Raw genomic sequence first — 22,860 nt, 5'->3', positions numbered from 1 at the left:
ACATGCTTCTGCATTTCACTCCCAAAACAACCTATAACAAACTTCTGTTTTAAGCAACAGAAGAAAAAAAAAAATCATATAATAACCATGAAGTGAAAATTATAAATAAATTCCGTTAAAGGTGTTGTTAGCATTTTTATTTTTTTATGGGATTGTACATTTAATGGCATGGAAAAATCCCTACCAGACAGATATCCCTAATTTGGGTGTTCTAAAATATATCTCACCTATCTCTATGACAGTCAAATATCAGAAGCCTTTGAGGCTCTTTCTGCCTGTCAATTATTTTGCATGTTCACAGGGCAGCCCATATACTATGTGGGAAGCAGAAAGCCGAGAGAATGGTAGCTGAAGCAGATAATTTTAGTTAAATAGCATATTCAGCTTCGTAAGCAGTTGATAGTTTGTTGAGTGAAAATTCTATTTCCAAACTCTTGCATTTGCATGCAAATGAATGGAAGTCTGGCAGAAGTTTCAGAATGGCTAGCATCACTTGCAGCACCTTTAATGGCAATCCATTGCAAAACTCAATAATAAAATACATTTTCACAAAGTTAACTTTAAACTTCTTCAAAATTTCAGATGATAAGTGAGCAGGTCAAAAGCTCAAGGGCCTAAAATTCCCATATTAGTTATTTGATGGATGCAGCTGGGTACAGGTAGAGGGGAAAAACTAATAAAGAGATTAAGGAACAGTAGAAAACCCTTTGCAATAACTCAGACTTTAAACTTTTCTTCTGAGGGAGAGAGCCGCTACTCTTAGATTATAGGGCCTGTACATTTGTCAAAAGCTAAACAGAACATACTATTTACATTTTCAGTTTTTGTAAATATTAGATTTGTAAGAGATTTCTGTTATTTTTGCTGGTTTCTGTGCTAAGAGATCTATGGATAATACTGGTAACACTCTGTAACTGCCCTTTGAACAGTCATAGACCAATTAGAGTGTCTTTATTACTACCAATTACTCACAGCTGCACAGTTGAGGAGACAAGGCTTTAAAAAGTCACTAGGACAATGACACTATGTAGCTTAAAGAAAGGAAATGCAGCAGGTGGTGGCTGGTGCATTGAGTAGCTGGTGTCTTTGTCTGTTGTGTTTCTTTAATCCTTTATTTCTACAATCCATTTATTATTGTTTTCCCCTTTGTTTGCTCCTTTCACATACCCAGCATCTGAAGTTGCATACTGTCAGAGAATGTACTGTATTTGATGAAGGACGCACTTCTCAGCCGGTAAAACAGTACGTACTTTATGTATGCATCCTAGTATGAATAGATTTCAGACATACTTTATCCGGGAACATGGGTATTGACCCGTGACCTGAATATATGATGTAATAACAACAACTGGGAAAATAATCTACTCTGGTTTTGTAAAAAAAAAAAAAGAAAAAAAAAAAAAAGCAACATTTAAGCACAAGGAACAACTTTTTTGCTATATCCTTTTAACATTCACCCAAAGAGCGAGCCAAGGGAAAAAAATATTTAATTCAAAATTCTTATTAATAAACATCTAAATAACAACCTCCAACCTTTTTTATGATGATGTATTTTTTTTCTAGAAGATATAAAACTCTACCATATGGTTGAGATATCCATTTATGGTCAGTCCTGCTTTAAATGGGCATTACTATTTCTTCATCACAATTCATTTTAATTCAAAAGTTTTTATTAACTGCTTTACACAATCTTTACATTTCAATGTAATAAAAATAGTTAATTCATAAAATTTTTAGTCGATTCAATACATTTCAATAAATTCAAAAACGTTGTTATAGTAACTTCAAACAGTATAACTTCATTTGCTTAAAAATTTATCAAAGCATTATTCTTCTGAACGAATGTTAACCTCAGCTTTGCACTTTCCTTCCTTTCTATCCTATAGTCATTCCCTCTTATTAAATCTCTAATATTTTTCAAACTTGAATAGAGAAGTAGGTATATTTGAAAAAACACTACATGATTGAGTGTGTGTGCAGTTGGCAATCAAGTAAAACTGTAGCACTTAGCGGGTCAAATTGACTTGTTAAATTGCAGTTCAGCAATCCAAATTTGCAAATTTTACCCCCCAACAACGGTTTTATCATCAACAACCAACCAATAACTAATTTACAAAAGTAAAAAATGCTTTTACATTGGAATATATGTATGTACAGTGTGTGCGTGTGTGTGTGTGTGTGTGTGTGTGTGTGTGTGTGTGTGTGTGTGTGTGTGTGTGGCTGGGTGGTTCCTATAATGGTGGAACAAATTCCATGACTAATATTGTTTTTTCTTGTTTTCAAACAGTTCTAGGCTCTGGTGTCATTTTGACACTGCATTACAAATTTAAAATGCAAGTTTTCTGGCATATTAAAGCTTTCTCGTAAGTCTTTATATGAACTGGGTCAAACTGACCCGTAACAACTACTTTTTATAGCGTCATTTATAAATACATTAAATTAATAATTTTAACATTGTCAGATCCATATCACCTCCGTTGAGGATGTTATGAAGTTTCTCAACTACTGTTAGCCTGTGTTACCTTTGGGTTGTTTCTACCCTTTACATACATATAAACCGTACGGTCATGTATTTTGAAATATATTTGCCATATATTTGATCATATTTATAAAGTTTAATCTCTACCCTACATATAGCAACATTATGGTTTGAGGTTTAATCTTTGATTGCTGATCAGCTCCCTTTTTCCATTTGTGTAAGGCACTGAAGTTTGTGAACTGCTGCCACTACTGCATTGACAGGGCCCATCCACCCATGCCAAAAGATGATAAGGGGGTGGGGCTGTAAACCTGTGGGGACATTGATCTTTTGTCCCCCATAATTAACTTTTTTTTTTCACCCAAACAAAAGGTCTAATATATGGTTGAAAATTCTTTTAAAGGGATATATACAGTGCATCCGGAAAGTATTCACAGCGCTTCACTTTTTTCACATTTTGTAATGTTACAGCCTTAAATTCACTATTTTCCTCAAAATTCTACAAACAATACCCCATAATGACAACGTGAAAGAAGTTTGTTTGAAATCTTTGCAAATGTATTTCTTTAAAAAAAAATTAAAAAAAATAAAATCACATGTACATAAGTACTCTCAGCCTTTGCTCAATACTTTTGTTGAAGCAACTTTGGCACCAATTACAGCCTCAAGTCTTTTTTGAGTATGATGCTACAAGCTTGGCACACCTATTTTTAGGCAGTTTCTCCCATTCTTCTTTGCAGGACCTCTCAAGCTCCATCAGGTTGGATGGGGAGCGTCGGTGCACAGCCATTTTCAGATCTCTCCAGAGATGTTCAATCGGGTTTAAGTCTGGGCTCTGGCTGGGCCACACAAGGACATTCACAGAGTTGTCCCGTAGCCACTCCTTTGTTATCTTGGCTGTGTGCTTAGGGTCGTTGTCCTGTTGGAAGATGAACATTTGCCCCAGTCTGAGGTCCAGAGCGCTCTGGAGCAGGTTTTCATCAAGGATGTCTCTGTACATTGCTGCATTCATCTTTCCCTCGATTCTGACTAGTCTCCCAGTTCCTGCCATTGAAAAACATCCCCACAGCATAATGCTGCCACCACCATGCTTCACTGTAGGGATGGTATTGGCCAGGTGATGAGCAGTGCCTGGTTTCCTCCAGACATGACGCTTGCCATTCAGGCCAAAGAGTTCAATCTTTGTTTCTCATGGTCTGAGAGTCCTTCAGGTGCCGTTTGGCAAACTCCAGGCAGGCTGTCATGTGCCTCTTCCTGAGGAGTGGCTTCCGTCTGGCCACTCTACCATACAGGCCTGATTGGTGGAGTGCTGTAGAGATGGTTGTTCTTCTGGAAGGTTCTCCTCTCTCCACAGAGAAATGCTGGAGCTCTGTCAGAGTGACCATCGGGTTCTTGGTCACCTCCCTAACTAAGGCCCTTCTCCCCCGTTCGCTCAGTTTGACCAGGTGGCCAGCTCTAGGAAGAGTCCTGGTGGTTCCAAACTTCTTCCATTTATGGATGATGGAGGCCACTGTGCTCACTGGGACCTTCAATGCTGCAGACATTTTTCTGTACCCTTCCCCCAGATCTGTGCCTCGATACAATCCTGTCTCGGAGGTCTACAGACAATTCCTTGGACTTCATGGCTTGGTTTGTGCTCTGACATGCACTGTTAACTGTGGGACCTTATATAGACAGGTGTGTGCCTTTCCAAATCATGTCCAATCAACTGAATTTACCACAGGTGGACTCCAATCAAGTTGTAGAAACACCTCAAGGTTGATCAGTGGAAACAGGATGCACCTGAGCTCAATTTTGAGTGTCATGGCAAAGGCTGTGAATACTTATGTACATGTGATTTTTTTCGTTTTTTATTTTTAATAAATTTGCAAAGATTTCAAACAAACTTCTTTCACGTTGTCATTATGGGGCATTTTTTTTGTAGAATTTTGAGGAAAATAATGAATTTAATCCATTTTGGAATAAGGCTTTAACATAACAAAATGTGAAAAAAGTGAAGTGTTGTGAATACTTTCCCGATGCACTGTAGCACTTACAGTTGAGAAGAGCCACCTGACTCATGGTTATCTGAGGTTTTTAAAATCCAGCATTTGAAAATGACATCTCCTCAGTGGTTGAGGCATTATGGAATAGTAAAGTGTCCAGTCGATCCGCACTTCAGAATTTTGCTGGAAATAGTAGGTCATCTGGGTATTTTTCGCTTACTGTTTTATAAATAAGATTCTGACATACTACTCCATTGGCATACTGTTTTTGGCATACTATATATTAGGGAAGTGTGAATATTCAGATGCAACGATAGAATATTTTTTTGGTTTTTGGCCAGCCTGTGGCCATGTCTACACTAATATATTTGTGTAATTATTAGAAAATGCTTTGATTTTGCTAGGTTTATGCCTTATTCACATTATCATTTTTAGTGAGTGCTTTCAGATGCAGTATACAGTATATGAATGTGTGTTTTTTTTATGGATGAAAAAAAAAAGCCCCTGTAGGAAAGCTCAGCAAAAACCACTCGAGGGGTTGTTCTGTGTACACACGTGAATACGCTGTTGTCAGCGCTCTCAGAGCGGTTCACATTAGAGGTCCACCAGGTTGGGTCAGTTTTTCAAGTAGGACTTTTTCAAATAGTTTTTTAATTTAGGAAAAAAAATATACAGGCCTTCCGAACTTGTTTTGCCTACATGCTCTCACTCACAGATACGCCCGAACAGATGAGATAGGGACTGTTCATACAGAAGGTTTTTTGCCCGCATCTGCTCTGTTTTTCCTTTGTTTCCTATGTAAACACTTGGTACTCATATTTTTGTATTATTATTATTTTGCACCTCAGCTCTTGTTGGATGCCAGATTAAGACACTGGGATTTTTCACTATTTCAGTGTGCTCTGATTTGCAAATGCTAATAAATGTGCAATTTGCCTAAGACAGAATAAATAAACATACTGAACAGTTTCCAAATATAGCTGCTTTATTACACTAATTGGTGCATAAATATTAGGCATAAGATAATTACCATATTCAAGTCATTCATATGTAATTATTATAATCTTTAACTCAACAGTTGGCTTAAATCCTAATATTTTTAACCCCTGTGCTGTCTTTAAATGTTTTACCTAATTTGGTCTTTCTGGTCAAAAATGACTGGCCTATTAAAAATTGCTTATAAATCTCTCATTATGCTATATTATCACCAAAAAGTTTATTAGATATTTTTGTCAACTCGATTTCTTTCAATTAGGACAGGTTTTGTATTTCTGTTTGAAATACAAACATTCAGAATATGAAAACATTCTGTACTATTTGTCACACTAATGTGCTTTAATGTTTAACCAGGAAGTTTGTTTTGAAATGCTTTTATTTAGTAAATAACTGCAAAAAGTCACACTTGTGGTGTTCCCGGTCAAAAATGACCTGCCTATTAACAAATGCCTAGGTTTCTCATTATGCTATATTATCACCAAATATTGTATTAGATCTTTTTGTCAACTGGCTTTCTTTCAATAATTTGTATTTCTTTTTGGAATTTATTGATCGTATGCCTCCTTGACCTGAGCTTATGCACCTAAATTTTTAGTGAAATAAGCATTATTTGTGGATCATTTTGGCAATATTAAATAAAATGTGAAAACATGCTGTACTATATATAACACTAGTGTGCTTTAATGTTTAACAGGGAAGTTTGTTTTGAAGCACTTTTAATTGTTAGGAAAAAAAAAAAAAAAATGGCAGAAATTCACACTTGTGGTGTTCCCGGTCAAAAAAATGACTGGCTATTGAAAATGGATGGGGAAGATCACAAAAACCAAGACTTTTATTTTGAAATGAACCATGGCAAGTGGTCTAGTGTCATGATCAATGATGTGATCAAGAGCCTCATGCACAGAGAACCTGTGAATGATAAGCAATGCCCTATGAGCATTTATATACCTTAGCTGAGGCCAATAAATCAGGCAATATTTTTTCATTTTTAATTATCGGCATCGGCCGTTAAATTTTCCCGTTTGGCCGATTTATTTTCTTGAGGGCGCCAAAAATCACCAGCTTGCATGTGAAGTGACTGAGACATGTAAACGACCAGTCGTGGTTCATTTTGTTGTTACATGCCATTGTGTTACTACAATAATAGACCGGTGTGCAACACCTGCATATCAGAGCCGCAGCAGACGCGTTTGAGCTCATAATGTTAAAGTGCTCGGCTGTTTCATTCTCCCTCTCTCTCCTCAACAGTTCCCTGTAACTTTAACTGTCTTGTCTTATGATAAAAAGGCAAATATAAAAAAAACTAACATCATATATACCATCTGCAAATATGTGCATATCTTGTATAAACAGATGTAATAAACCAACCTCACACAACGTCAGCAGATCAAGCATCCTGTGGAGCACTCATAAATCTTCCTCTGAAGTATGTATTCTAACAGTCTATCCTCAACAGTTCCCTGTAACTTTTCTAATGATAAAAGGCAAATATCAATAAAACCTGTATTATATACCATTTGCAAATATGCAGATATCTCGTTTAAACAGATGTAATTCATGAACCTCACGAAAATCCAGTGTTTTCTTCCCATCGATCACTATCTTCCTCTGAAGCATGTATTCCATCAGCTAGGATCAAAAACTTCAGGATCAGGATCAAAAGTTCCTTTCATTCACAAATCATGATGGTCACTCTGTGACAATCCAAGTATGCAATCCAGGCTGTTTAAACTGTCAGAAGATTGAGGCTCGCACTGGATCCACAAGAGCATGTGAGTGCAACTTCAAGGCTGCATCTGAAAAAAGGAAAATGCTGCCTCCAGAGGCTGTATACGGAGGTACGATGAAAATAAGATGCTTTTCAAACTGTTCAGAGACCAGTTTCCTTAAGAGTTCCATTCATTCAAAACAGATGTCAGTTAAGCCATTAACTGATTAGGCAGCAAGGTAGCAAGTCAGCTGCCTATGTTTTCGAATTCAGCCCAAGGTAAAAGCGTGTCATGTGGGCTATAAGTAAATGTCTTATTCACTATGTGTGTACAATTGGTTTGATTCTAATGTGAACATGCCATTCACGGTTGCTGGACTACTGTGTGTACTGTTATTCTCTTCTTCCTAATATATTAACAATTTCTTCATGTGCAAATAAATTACAAAAATTTGATGACTAAACAGAAATTTGAAGAAACTGCTATCTACCATTTAAAATACAAGATTATTTTTTAGTTTTGTGTGAAATTTAGTAAATATAGTGCTAAATAAGAGTTTATTATTATTTGTTAGCAATTTTATGCTTGTTATTTACAATATTAAATTGTGTGATATATCGGCATTGTATCGGCCTATCAGCCACCCTGCTCTCTGAATATTGGCAACGGCCATTAAAAAACCCATATCAGTCGACCACTAGTAAACATTAGCCATGTTTCCACTATCGGCCCAATTGAGGGTGTGCTAGTGCGTGCCAGGGCCAGCTGCGTTTCCACTGTCACTTCCGGGGTTTCATCGTGCCTCCTCTGGGCTTTCTTGGGTTAACCCTAGCCAAACAAGGCTAACCAGGGATTGAGGTGGGTACAATGTCAAAGGCGGAGTTTCGCCGAACTTGACAGGATATGTATCCAGCATACAATGGTACAGGTTCTGGAAAAAATTAATAATAAAATGCAGGTACAGTACAAATCCATTGAAATGCACAATGAACAAAGCGGTGCCCAAAGAAATGACTTTCCATGGTTCGGTGAACTTTCATAGACGGTGTGCTGGGACATCGTCCCGCTGTCAGTGGAGAGAACACTGGGGACATCATGGCAGTTACAGTCGATGAGTTGTTATTGCTAATATATCTTGCTAGCTAGCTAATGTTTACATTCGATATAAACTCGATATTCTAGATAACTAGATAACATGATTCCTCAGCTTGAGCCCCTCTTTTGCTTGTGACGTTGGCACCAGCTATTGGCACCAGCTATTGGCCCCGGTTGGCCAGTTGATAGCCCTGGCTCGCACTGGCCTGATAGCGGAAAAGCAGCTATTGATCTGCTTCTTTGTGAGAGCATGAAAATTCCAAAACACATTGTCATAATATTTTGTCTGAAAGGTGTGATGAAAGAAAGATCATGAAAGAAAGATTCTATTGGAGAGGGGTCACTGTGGGGCTAAGAAAGTTCAGGTGTGTGTGTGTGTGTGTGTGTGTGTGTGTATGTGTCTGTGATGATGGTGGATGGATAAATGGATATTGGTAAAAATTCAGGGTAGGATAAAAATCCTAAAACGAAAGCATGTACTACTGAAGTGTGTGCGTGTGTGTGTGTGTTTGTGCATATGTATGTATGTATGTATGTGCACGTGCACAGGTCAGAGGCCTTTATGTTTGCAAGCCCACATCCACATATGTGCTCATCTAATGGATGAACATGCTCCTGAACACTAATGCTCCTAAATTTTTCTCTTATTTTCTGGTTAAACATTAAAGCACAGTGTGATAAATAGTACATAATGATTTCATATTTTATTTAATATTGCCAAAATTATCCACAAATAATGCTTTTTTTCACTCAAAAATTAGGTGCATAAGCTCAGGTCAATGAGGCCTATGATCAGTAAGTTCCAAATAGAAATACAAAACCTGTGCTAATTCAAAGAAGTTGACAAAAAGATCTACAGTAATCCAATATTTGGTAATAATATAGCATAATGAGAGATTTATAAGCAATTTTGAATTGGCCGGTCATTTTTGACCAGGAAGACCACAAGTGTAACAAAGTGGGGGAAAAATAAATAAATAAAATTAGCCATGTTGGTGGGGGGGGGGAATACTCTTCGGGTCAAAATGACCAGAAGCCAACAACATAAGGGTTAAATCTGCATCAGATTTACAGTAGAGCTCCAGGTTAATCTTAAATACTACTTCTGGAACAGCTGATCTTTTTCAAATCTTCAAATTCAGATTCTGATATTACATACCATTGTCATAGATTAATGCAAGGTCATTGTGTGTAACATTGAAAGAACAGTATGCAGCGATATATGGATCCTTCACTTGGTCTTTCAGCCTCACTCCATTTTACTCATCCTAAAAGAAACCGCAATAGATCATCATACAGCAACTTTCTCAACACACACACACACACACACACAAAAACTGTCAGTAGACATGTTAAGTTCAAGACAACAAGTCTGCATCGTTGTGTCCGGAGTTGCTCTGGGCAACCCAGAGATGCCACAATGGCATACGCTGGCAGAGATGAAGATAAAAATTGTTTAAAAGATAACTCAGCCTGCCGCAAAATAGGGGAACAGAGTGAGCAAATACAAGGGAGAAAGATAGGGAGGGATGAAATGAAATTGAGAGATGCATGTGGGAAAGGGAGCACTCCTCTCTCTCTCTCTCTCTCACACTCTCTCTGAGGACACTGTGCATAAATTCAGCAGAGCAAAAAAGGCAAAATGCTATCACTGGCGCCCAAACACAATCACTCATACACACACTCATACACACACACCTAAGAAACAATTGCATTATTAATCTGTTTGAGGCCAGCTCAGAGATATGGAAAGAGTTGACTGAGGGTTGAGAAGTTTGCTTTCTTATACAGAGAAAGTAAAGTAAATGTGATTTAAAGACAACGCATTCAAAATTGACCCTATTAACTTACATAATATTCCTGGTTTTATTGTGCACGATTCATCAGTAAATATGTTTGTTTCATCAGAACGTTATAACTTTGCCTGTAAAACAACTTTTTACTGATATAACAGAAGCCACACAGGCAGGGAAAAATATTAAACAATAATGTCATGGTCGACTGTGTTTCGATCCAATAGAATCCTAATGGATAAAATCAACTCCTGTCCTTCTTTATTTCACACTGAATATTTTTTTCCCTTAGATAACACATTACACAAGTACATGAATGCGCTGAAGAATGTTTAATGAAAGATGATAATAATGAATGATGTTTCTTGTAAATCATTCAGTTGTTTCAGAAATGAAGACTAGACAAATCAGCGTGCCTGTCACTCAAACTATATTCCAAGCTGTGCACACTGACAGCTGATTTGCTCTTGTTGAATATGAGAGGACAGAATATAGCTTTGACAAAAGGTGTGTGTGTGTGTGTGTGTGTGCGCACGTGTCCACAATGATGATAAATAGGGATGCCATAAAATATCGATATATTGATTATTGATCAGCATGTTATTTTATTTGATAAATTTGAGGCAATGATATATTGGCATCAGCCGATATTTAAATTAGAAGCCAGGCCAGTAGTTGGCGATGTCACTTTGTAAAGAAACACTACGCGCCTGCGCACATAAGCATTCTTCCACAGAGCGGTGAATACAAACAATGAAGATAGTGAAAGCGTCGAGCAATTTTGTCTGGACGGACGATGAGGTTGCTTTATTACTACAATTACTTTGCTGGAGAAGCGTCAATAAACTCAAAATCTTGAGCAGCACAAACACAGTCCTGTAGTCCGGCAATGTAGTTTTGAATGTCTCGTGCATTGTTTTGAAGTACTCGCAAGCATGCCTATAGACTGAACATGTAATACGCGTGCGCATGACGTCATCGTTTTCACAAATTCGCGTTTGTGTATGTTTACACGGAGACGATAACGGCATCATTTTCAAAAACCCGTTTTCAAAAGTTTGCGTTTTCAGGCCCCAACCTGCTGTTGTTGTGTAAACTAACAGCCAAAACACATAAAAAGTTTTCCGTTTTTAGTTGAAAACGTTGTCGTTGTTGGGCCTCATGTATTCATATAAACGACAAAGGCAGGCCTAACACAGTCGTAAAAACCTAACTCAAGCCCCCACATTCCAAGTCGTAAATCTTACTGATAAAAATCACGCCAAAATCAAACAAAGGGAGTCCAAAACAGACTGCAAATCCCATGAAGCCTTGCTCACTAAAGGATCAAACTCTCAACTCCTATTGGATGAGGCACACAACAGAATGTCCCTCAAACAAGACATCATCAGGAGTTTAAATACCTCTGAAATGCTTTCATGATTTGCTTCCAGCGACTTTGCTTGCAGTGTGTGGACGCAGTTCAACGCTGCTCTCAGGTGCAACCTCGTGGCACAAGGAAGTAACGTCCGACTTGAAACTGTAGCCATACAATCTCCATCTTGCTGGACGAGTTGAGATTACTCTGTGTTCAACCGAACACTCTAACGGATCCGAAGGAGACCGCCGAGCAATTCGCATCTTCATCCGTTTGCCTACAGAAGTGAAGAGATTAAAGATTTCTCTTCCATCTTCAATCAAGTCGACATTTCTGAGTTCTCCGCCAGCCCGCTGAGAATCAACAGCCGTACCGCCCGCCGACAGAGCGAGGAAACGGCCTCCCGTCATCACCCGAGCCTCAAGGAACCGGGTCAGAGTTAAAGGATGGAGGAAAACACATTCTACCTGTGTCCTCATGCGATTCAAGTAAGAGGTTTACGTCTGGGCAGAGATAGAATATTATAGTGTGTTATTCTTGTGTTTCAAGGTTTTTGCTTGTACAGTACCGCTCATTATTAATACTCAGGGTATTAATTATCACAATTTTGTTTTGCTGTATTATGGTCCAACCAAATTGGATTGTTGTGCAATTTCGCCATCGCGGGCGAGACAGCAACCGAGTTCATCCATTAAAGAGTCAAATAACGTGGGACTGTTTACAAGCCGTCCACCGTGTCTCTGAGCGATTAACTAAACAGCTGCTTTCTCTCCCACGATCGCGAAATCGGCTTTAGGGCTGTCACTTCTCTCTCTCTCTTGTACTAACCACACACACACACACACACACACACACACACGCAGGCACGCGACCCCTCACAAACATTCTGGCACACATTTTTGACTCGTAGATAGCTTAAATGCTAAAGCCCAGCTTTGTCCCTAAGCTATCGTAGAAGCGGATACACGCGGTAACTGGTAGACGCCATCTCCGCCCCCATTCGCGGTCATATTCCCTGGCCGGAAGTCTCGCGTGACATACTCTCCACGAGAGTCACATCCGCAATTTTGTGCGTGTCCCTCCTTACACACACACACACACACACTGTCACACACACACCTTATGTGTTATAGGATTATTTTATTTCCATATCTAATCATATCACTGTTTAGTTTGTAGTTGTAAGTCGGAAGTTTATTGACTGCATTGTATTAATTATTAATTGATATTACTGCATAAATAAACTTTGTTTATATTACAAAGAGAAGTGTTTGGTTTGTTTTGCATACGCCTGTGTCATGCTGACGGGATGTCAGTGCTCGGATTCAAACCTTCATTCATTGTTTTTTCCCCGAAAATCGATATTCTTCGGATGTCGATTTTCCTAAGAAAACAATCTAATATTGAGACTGTTTTACTATTTGGTTATTAGTCTCTGATTTCAGGGTGGTGCCCCGTCAATGTTAATCCTTATTAATATTCTATTGATTTTTGATAATTATCTTTGATGATTGAATTTGAATGATCAATAAGCTAGTGTTAATTGTTTCATCGATGTTAACAATTAACGATTATCTTTGATAATTGTTGATTTAAAGGATTTTAAAAAGCTAACATTGATTCTCATCAATGTTCTATTGATTTTAATAATTAATAATTATCTTTGATATCATCAAAGATAATTTTGATGATGAATAATTTATCTTTGATAATTATTAATTATTGCTAATAACCAAACTTGCTCCTAAACATAGCACACTACATTTACTGGAGCCCCATATGAGGTTTTAATGAGTTAGATTCAATTAATAAATTTAAATATTAATTAATAACTAAAGAAATAATTATTAATTATTTCTGATAGTAACACTGATCTAAACAACCAGTAAAGCCCTACATCGTGTAAACTAAATTACCATTATTAACATTAAACAAGTCATCAAACATGCCTCTACAAGTGATACAACATATGTGCGTTGGCACGGAAACTCGCATACACGCAAATTTGTACTTTTCCTGAGTGATACAACCGACCCAGAAAACCACAATCTTTTCAACTTTAAAGTTTGTTCAAGTCCTTTATGGAAAAATATTGCAGGTAAAAGTGAAATTCATAATTGTTTTCAGTTGTGTTGTCTCCACGGAATGATTATAGATTTGGTACATTAATATGTTTCTGATTTAATGCTATCAGACTTTGGGTCTGTAAATTAAAATGAGCAATTTATCATCCTAATTTTGTGTTCAGTTTTAAAGAGTGTATTAAGTTATCCAGAAAAGAGCAGTGAATGTTTTTCTCTTTTTCAGTGTTGTTGCTTTATTAATATTCCCTATAATTTTATATGTACGAATCATATGCAATCTAAAGGACTGTGGTTATTTATATAATAATTATTATATTAGTAGATAGCATGTGCCCCCTTTGTTTTTTCTTGATATTTTTAAAGCATTATAAAGTGAATCTGGACTTTATATGCATCAAACGATCATGTGTTGTACATGCACTCTTTATATGTACAGCAGGGTTTAACCATGGACTTTACAAATAAAAAACATTTGTCCTGCATAAAGTGAGATTTTGTCCAATATATATATATATATATATATATATATATATATATATATATATATATATATATATATATATATATATATTAGATGAAATCATGTTTAATGATCCTAAAACAAATAAAAATTATTTAATTCACAAATTACACTGCCTTCGTTTAAGTTTTTTTTTTTTCTAATGTACAATCATTTATAGCTTTTTTTTCTCTGCGTATGAATGCAGCAAGCGATGTCGAAAATGTTATCTGCAAACACTAATCTAGAGTCAGTTTTTTTACATCTCACTTATCATTAAGGTGTGGATTTGGCTTTGGGAAACTGACAAGCAGTTATGTGCCACTTTATCCCGAAGCAGAAATCGAAAGCAACAGGTGGTCGATTAAGTGAGATAATTCCGCTATGAAATTCTCAATGAAAGAGCGGAAATCTTTATTAATCAAATGCTCAGTTGTACAATAGAGGCATGAAAGCAGAATGCTGTGCCTGCAAATTAGGACACACTGATCTGCAAGATCATACATGTTTATTGGTTTTGACGCAGGGATTTTTTGTGTGTTTGCCGGGATTCAAGGAAAAATACTTTGCCAATATACAGTATTATTAAGCTTACATATTCAATTGAGGGTGCTCTAACGTTCGCAACCCCGCAGAACTGGGCTTGCATCTAGCTGGCAGCTGCACAACAAGATACATTACTTATCTATTAATTTATTATTGAATAGTAGTGTGGCCTACTAGCTCACCTTTTGCTGCGCTACCATGATCGCGTAGTACATCCTCGTGCTCTGTGGCAATGTGATACGTATGACTCCAAAAGGAATATTTGCTAATTCTCACGGTCTCTCCACACTCCCTTTCAATTACCTCGTTCTTAGCTTTGATTTATACTTTGCATTTATTTAGGTTATAAGGTTTGCAAATTCACTAAAACAATGTTAGAGCTCCATAACATCAGGCCTATAGCTTATTTCGCAGATTCCCAAACCAGCATATCACGAAGCGCATTCTGGGTTGAGCAAGTGGCACTGAGCGGCCTGAGCGAGTAGAGTCTTCAGAAAGGCGCTCTCCGCTCAGGTGAAATTATCACCGCTCCGTTCAACGCTCTGCTCCGCTCACATGCTCTGTATGACATAATAGCTTTGGTATACTACTATTACTATTATGGTATAATAGTGGTATACTACCACTACATAACATTTACTAAAGCCGGCATGGAAGAGGCACAGGTATCACACACATTAACAGGTATCACACACTTCTTCAAACATTAACAGTGACATTGATGAGTTTGCAGGTTAGTGTATGAAACTGGTGTAACTGTGCAAACTAACTATTAGAAATAGTGACGTTTATTATGCAATTTCTCTGTACAGTTGAAGTCAGAAATTTACATACACCTTAGCCAAAAACATTTAAACTCAGTTTTTCACAAGTCCTGACATTTAATCATAGAAAACTTTGCATGTCTTAGGTCAGTTAGGATCACTACTTTATTTTAAGAATGTGAAATGTCAGGATAATAGTAGAGAGAATTATTTATTTCAGCTTTTATTTATTTCATCACATTTCCAGTGGGTAAGAAGTTTACATACACTTTGTTAGAATTTGGTAGCATTGACTTTAAATTGGTTAACTTGGGTCAAATATTTTGGGTAGCCTTCCACAAGCTTCTCACAGTAAGTTGCTGGACATTTGGCCCATTCCTTCAGACAGAACTGGTGTAACTGAGTCAGGTTTGTAGGACTCCTTGCTCGCACACACTTTTTCAGTTCTGCCCACAAATGTTCTATCAGATTGAGGTCAGGGCTTTGTGATGGCCACTCCAATACCTTGACCATCATTTTCCTTCCTCATGATGCCATCTATTTTGTGAAGTGCACCAGTCCCTCCTGCAGCAAAGCACCCCCACAACATGATGCTGCCACCCCCACACTTCACTGTTGGGATGGTGTTCTTCAGCTTGCAAGCCTCACCCTTTTTCCTCCAAACATAACGATGGTCATTATGGCCAAAAAGTAAACATTTTCTTTCATAAGACCAGAGTAAATTTCTCCAAAACATACCATCTTTGTCCCCATGTGCACTTGCAAACTCAAGTCTGGCTTTTTTATACGGTTTTTGGAGCATTGGCTTCTTCCTTGCTGAGCAGCCTTTCAGGTTATGTCGATATAGGACTTGTTTACTGTGGATATAGATACATGTCTACCTGTTTCCTCCAGTATCTTCACAAGGACCTTTGTTGTTGTTCTGGGATTGATTTGCACTTTTCACACCAAACTATGTTCATCTCTAGGAGACAGAATGCTTCTCCTTCCTGAGCGGTACGATGGCTGAGTGGTACCATGGTGTTTATACTTGTGTACTCTTGTTTGTACAGATGAACGTGGTACCTTCAGGCATTTGGAAACTGCTCCCAAATATAAACCAGTCTTGTGGAGGTCCACAATTTTTTTTTTCTGAGGTCTTAGCTGATTTCTTTTGATTTTCCCATAATGTCAAGGAAAGAGGCACTGAGTTTGAAGGTAGGCCTTAAAATACATCCACAGGTACACCTCCAATAGACTCCAATTAGCCTATCAGAAGCTAATTGGCTAATTGCCTAAAGGCTTGACATCATTTTGCCTAAAGGCTTGACATCAACAATCTGTCTGTAAACAATTGTTGGAAAAATTACTCATGTCATGCACAAAGTAGATGTCCTAAATGACTTGCCAAAACTATAGTTTGCTAATATGAAATCTGTGGAGGGTTAAAAAAATGAGTTTTAATGACTTCAACTTAAGTGTATGTAAACTTATGACACTTTTCCACTACACGTTACGGTTCAACTCGACTCTGCTCGCTTTACTTTTCTGAGCTTGCTTTTCCACTGCAGTTTAATGCCGCCTCAATGTGGGTGGGATTATAGGCTGATCGTCATAGTTGCGCCACCTCTACTGCTGTGACATCATCTTAAACACGACACAAACTTTACTGACCATAAACAATAACACGACTGCTAGCTGTTAGCTACTAGCTCATTGTGCTGCATAAAGCAGTTGTTGCATGGTGATTTTACATAAGTGTAACAGTTAAATTGGCCTGGTTGTTTTAGAAGCAAGCTTTCCAGTAGCTGGTCAACTAAATAAAGTGAACCTTTCAAGCAGAATATAGAGTTAACATAACAAAACGTACCATCCTCCATCGTGGACTCCAACAATGGCATGGCCGAGTCCAGGGCACTCTCTCTCCCATTGCTTGCCAGTCTATTGCCATAGATAGCATCCATTTGTTCGAACCACTTCCACTTTCTTCTGTTTGAACCACTCTGGCTGTTGTGGTCCTTGATGGTTCTGTAGTCACTTTTAAGTTTTTTTTACTTTTCCCTACACTGTTGGTAGGTCCGGTGGTAGCTGTGTGCGGCCAACAGTTGAGACACTTCCTGAAAGACTTTTCCGTTTTGCGTCGTTTCGTTCGTCGCTAAAGAGGAACTTCTGCACCTCGTTTATTGACCACGGCGTTGTTTTGCACACAGCCATTTCTTTTTACAAATCGAAAGTCGCGTGAACAAATGATATTGCTATCGCTGTTGCTAACTTTAAAACTAGCGGGTTGATGTCCCATGTCGCAAATCCAGTGACACTGATAGTGACGATTCTCTCTAACCAATCAGTGATCTGCAGGGTTTTGACGTCACATTTAGTATTGGCTCGGCTCGCTTGGAACCTCGACCGAGGTGGTACTAAAAAAAGTACCAGGTACCAGGTACTATCCACAATGGAAAACCCCCAAAAAGCAGGCAGCGCCGAGCATGGCTTCTGCTTTGCGAGCTCCAACCCAATGTTGCAGTTTTTTGTTTGTTTTGTCTATAATTCTTATATTTTTTGTCTTGGATGTTGTCTGCCTTATTGTCTATGATAGACAGTCACTTTTGGACATTGGTTCTGCAATAGCACACCGAAAACCGGACTTTAAATACCTCAATGCCGACCCACTGTTTACAAACACGACAGCGGAGCCCTTTGTCTGGGCAGCCCGGCCGCAGAAACACAGCCAGAAAAGGGGAAGGAGAGCCGGCGTTCTCATCAGACTAAGACGTCACGCAAATCGACCCCATATTCTACTGGAAAAAGTTCAGTCAGCGTGGATCTCTTTCCATCGAGAGACGAGGGACTGCTGCATTATCTGCATTACAGAAACTTGGATGTCTGTGGAGATTCCAGACTCGGCCATCGAACCCATGGGGTTCTCAGTGCACTGAGCGGATAGAGAAAAAGACCTCTCAGGTAAAAGCAGAGGTGGTGGTGTATGTTTTATGATCAACAAATCCTGTTGTGATGAGAGGAACGTACATTCTATCAAGTCTTTCTGCTCTCCATATCTGGAATATCTCATGCTTCTGTGTCGACTATTCTGGCTACCGAGGGAATTCACAGCGGTCATTATCACAGCTGTGAACATCCCGCCACAAGCCGACAAAGACCGGGCACTCAAGGAACTGTATGGGAGTATAAGCAAGCAAGAAACCACGCACCCTGAGGCTGCGTTCATTGTGACCGGGGACTTTAACAAAGCCAACTTCAAGTCAATAGCACCGAAATACTACCAACACATCAGTTTCAACACACGAGGGGACCGGGTTTTGGACCATTGCTACTCTCCCTTCCGGGATGGCTACAAATCCCTCCCCCGCCAACCATTTGGCAAATTGGACCACTCTTCTGTTCTGCTTCTGCCCGCTTACAGGCAGAAACTGAAACAGGAAGCACCCACCCTCAGAACGATCCAGTGCTGGTCGGACCAATCAGATTCTGTGCTACAAGACTGTTTTGATCACGCGGACTGGGAGATGTTCCGGTCCGCCTCTGATGACGACATCGAGGTCTACGCTGATAGCGTAACGTGTTTCATCAGGAAGTGCATAGAGGATGTTGTACCGACCAAAACAATATGGATCTACCCTAACCAGAAACCGTGGATTAATAGCGATGTTCATGCAGCACTTAATGCACGGACCTCCGCTTTAAATTCTGGGAATGTGGAGGAGCATAAACAAGACAGTTATGCCCTCCGCAAAACTATCGGAGCAGCCAAAAGCCAGTACAGGGACAAGATTGAAGGACAGTTCAACACCACCGACTCTAGAAGCATGTGGCAGGGAATTAGTATCATCACAAACTTCAAAAGGAATAAAAACTCAGCTGTGAACACCGCTGCCTCTCTCCCGGATGAGCTAAATACTTTTTATGCTCGTTTCGAGGGAAATAACACCACCCTCTCGGAGAGAGAGCTCTCGCGGCCAATGCTACAGAGGTTAATTCACTCTCTGTCTCTGTAGCGGATGCAACCCGATCCTTCCGACGGATGAATATCCGTAAAGCCGCGGGTCCAGACGGCATTCCAAGTCATCAGAGCATGCGCGAACCAACTGGCTGGTGTTTTTACGGATATTTTCAACCATTCCCTCTCCTTGTCTGTGGTCCCAACATGCTTTAAAACATCCACCATAGTGCCTGTACCAAAGAAATCCAAAATCACTTGCTTAAATGAATGGTGTCCTGTTGCTCTGACCCCTATCATCAGCAAATGCTTTGAGAGACTAATCAGAGATTACATCTGCTCTGTGCTGCCACCTCACTGGACTCACTGCAGTTTGCATACCACAACAACCGCTCCACTGATGATGCCATTGCATCTACACTACACACTGCTCTTTCCCACCTGGAAAAAAGGAACACATATGTGAGAATGCTGTTTGTATACTACAGCTCAGCATTCAACGCCATAGTGCCCTCCAGGCTTGATGAGAAACTCTGGGCTCTGGGTTTAAACAGCTCGCTGTGCAGCTGGATCCTGGACTTCCTGTCAAGCAGATGCCAGGTGGTTAGAATGGGCAGCAACATCTCATCACTAACCCTCAACACTGGAGCCCCACAGGGCTGTGTTCTCAGCCCACTCCTGTATTCCCTGTACACACATGACTGTGTGGCAACACATAGCTCAAATGCCATCATAAAGTTTGCTGAAGATACGACGGTGGTAGGTTTGATCACTGACAATGATGAAACAGCCTACAGAGAGGATGTGCACATGCTGGTGTCAGGAGCACAACCTCTCCCTCAAAGTCAGCAAGACCAAGGAGCTTGTGGTGGACTTCAGGAGAAAAGACAGAGAACACAGCCCCATCACCATCACCATCAATGGAGCACCGGTGGAGAGAGTCAGCAGCTTCAAGTTCCTTGGTGTCCACATCACTGAGGAACTCACATGGTCCGTCCACACTGAGGCCGTTGTGAAGAAGGCTCACCAGCGCCTCTTCTTCCTGAGACAGCTAAGGAAGTTTGGAATGAACCACCACATCCTCACACAGTTATACACCAGCACTGTAGAGAGCATCCTGACTGGCTGCATCACTGCCTGGTATGGCAACAGCACCGCCCTCAAACACAAAGCCCTGCAAAGGGTGGTGCGATCTGCCAGACACATCATTGGAGGTGAGCTACCCTCCCTCAGGACATCCATACCAGGTGGTGTGTGAAAAAAGCTCGGAGGATCATCTGAGACTCCAGCCACCCGAGCCATGGGCTGCTCTCACTGCTACCATCAGGCAGGTGGTATCGCAGCATCAGGACCCACATCAGCCGACTTCATGACAGATTCTTCCCCAAAGCAATCCGACTTTTTAACTCTTGATCGATCATGATACAAATATCAGCACCGCACTTTATTAGCCTCAGACTGGACTCACATTTTATACTTCTCTTAATAAAACACTGGCAACTGACTATTAACCGACAGCTGAATGTCAACACAACACTTCATATTTATTTCCACTGATTACATGGGGGGTACAGTGTATTTGTATTGTATACAGTCTTCTTATTTTGTGTATACTGTATATTATTAGGTGTATATTGTGTTGTGTAACAGATGTGTAAATCAGATGTTTATTGTAATTGTCATACTGCTATGTTGCTTGGAACTGCACCCAAGACTTTTACTTTGAGTGACAATAAAGGGATTTGATTTTGATTTGAGTTCTGACTTCAACTGTATGTATATTTGAAGAGGTTTCATTCAAGCTGTCAAACCACAAAAGACATACTTATAACTGAAAATACACTGTGTAGGCTCTATGAAAGAAATGTATACACAATACATCATCCAATAATGACTAGAGTAAATAATCTAGGTCCTTTGATAATGATTTGGGTCGAACTATGCGAGTTGAGCTCCGTGGAGCTGCAGAATTTTTTATAGCCTCCGGAGACGAGGAGTCCGGGGAGTGTGTGTGTACGTATCTTCATAGAAAATTATTGTTTTGAATTTTAGAATGCGCCATGTCGTCTGCCAGATGCATCTAGTGCACGATTAACTTTAATTTACCCTGAAACTCACACTTTACCAAAGTTTTGTTGAGAAATATGTTTGAAAAGACAAAGACTATTGTGCAAAAAGCAGCCCTATCTATATCTGAAAAAAATCTTGATATACACTATATTGCCAAAAGTATTCGCTCACCCATCCAAATAATTGAATTCAGGTGTTCCAATCACTTCCATGGCCACAGGTGTATAAAATGAAGCACCTAGGCATGCAGACTGCTTCTACAAACATTTGTGAAAGAATGGGCCGCTCTCAGGAGCTCAGTGAATTCCAGCGTGGTACTGTGATAGGATGCCACCTGTGCAACAAGTCCAGTCGTGAAATTTCCTCGCTACTAAATATTCCACAGTCAACTGTCAGTGGTATTATAACAAAGTGGAAGCGATTGGGAATGACAGCAACTCGGCTACGAAGTGGTAGGCCACGTAAAATGACAGAGCGGGTTCAGCGGATGCTGAGGCGCATAATGCGCAGAGGTCGCCAACTTTCTGCAGAGTCAATCGCTACAGACCTCCAAAGTTCATGTGGCCTTCAGATTAGCTCAAGAACAGTGCGTAGAGAGCTTCATGGAATGGGTTTCCATGGCTGAGCAGCTGCATCCAAGCCATACATCACCAAGTGCAATGCAAAGCGTCGGATGCAGTGGTGTAAAGCACGCCGCCACTGGACTCTAGAGCAGTGGAGACGCGTTCTCTGGAGTGACGAATCACGCTTCTCCATCTGGCAATCTGATGGACGAGTTTGGGTTTGGCGGTTGCCAGGAGAACGGTACTTGTCTGACTGCATTGCGCCAACTGTGAAGTTTGGTGGAGGGGGATTATGGTGTGGGGTTGTTTTTCAGGAGCTGGGCTTGGCCCCTTAGTTCCAGTGAAAGGAACTCTGAATGCTTCAGCATACCAAGAGATTTTGGACAATTCCATGCTCCCAACTTTGTGGGAACAGTTTGGGGATGGCCTCTTCCTGTTCCAACATGACTGCGCACCAGTGCACAAAGCAAGGTCCATAAAGACATGGATGAGCGAGTTTGGTGTGGAAGAACTTGACTGGCCTGACCACAGAGTCCTGACCTCAACCCGATAGAGCACCTTTAGGATGAATTAGAGTGAAGACTGCGAGCCAGGCCTTCTCGTCCAACATCAGTGTCTGACCTCACAAATGCGCTTCTGGAAGAATGGTCAAAAATTCCCATAAACACACTCCTAAACCTTGTGGAAAGCATTCCCAGAAGAGTTGGAGCTGTTATAGCTGCAAAGGGTGGGCCGACGTCATATTAAACCCTATGGATTAAGAATGGGATGTCACTTAAGGTCATATGCGTCTAAAGGCAGATGAGCGAATACTTTTGGCAATATAGTGTATATTGATAATCATCAGGAAAATCTTCCAACTATCAATACGTGAAAACAACATCAATTCCAAGCCTTATGATTAAGCATGTGAGCTGCAGAGAGGGCAGTGCTGTGGGCGGCCCTGACAAATGCTCTGGCTGCCAAAGGTGGGTTGTGATCAGTGA

The 22,860-nt window shown here is 39.9% G+C and overlaps 1 protein-coding gene across 2 annotated transcripts in view; it reads right to left on the bottom strand.

Annotated features, from left to right (window-relative positions):
* Positions 1–22,860, bottom strand: part of zmat4a (zinc finger, matrin-type 4a) — a 196,607-nt gene that overhangs the window by 160,937 nt on the left and 12,810 nt on the right. The window lies entirely within an intron of this gene.

This window comes from Myxocyprinus asiaticus, chromosome 3 (genome assembly GCF_019703515.2).
Source record: "Myxocyprinus asiaticus isolate MX2 ecotype Aquarium Trade chromosome 3, UBuf_Myxa_2, whole genome shotgun sequence".
NCBI lineage: Eukaryota > Metazoa > Chordata > Actinopteri > Cypriniformes > Catostomidae > Myxocyprinus > Myxocyprinus asiaticus.
This window is presented reverse-complemented; position numbering and strand designations above follow the sequence as displayed.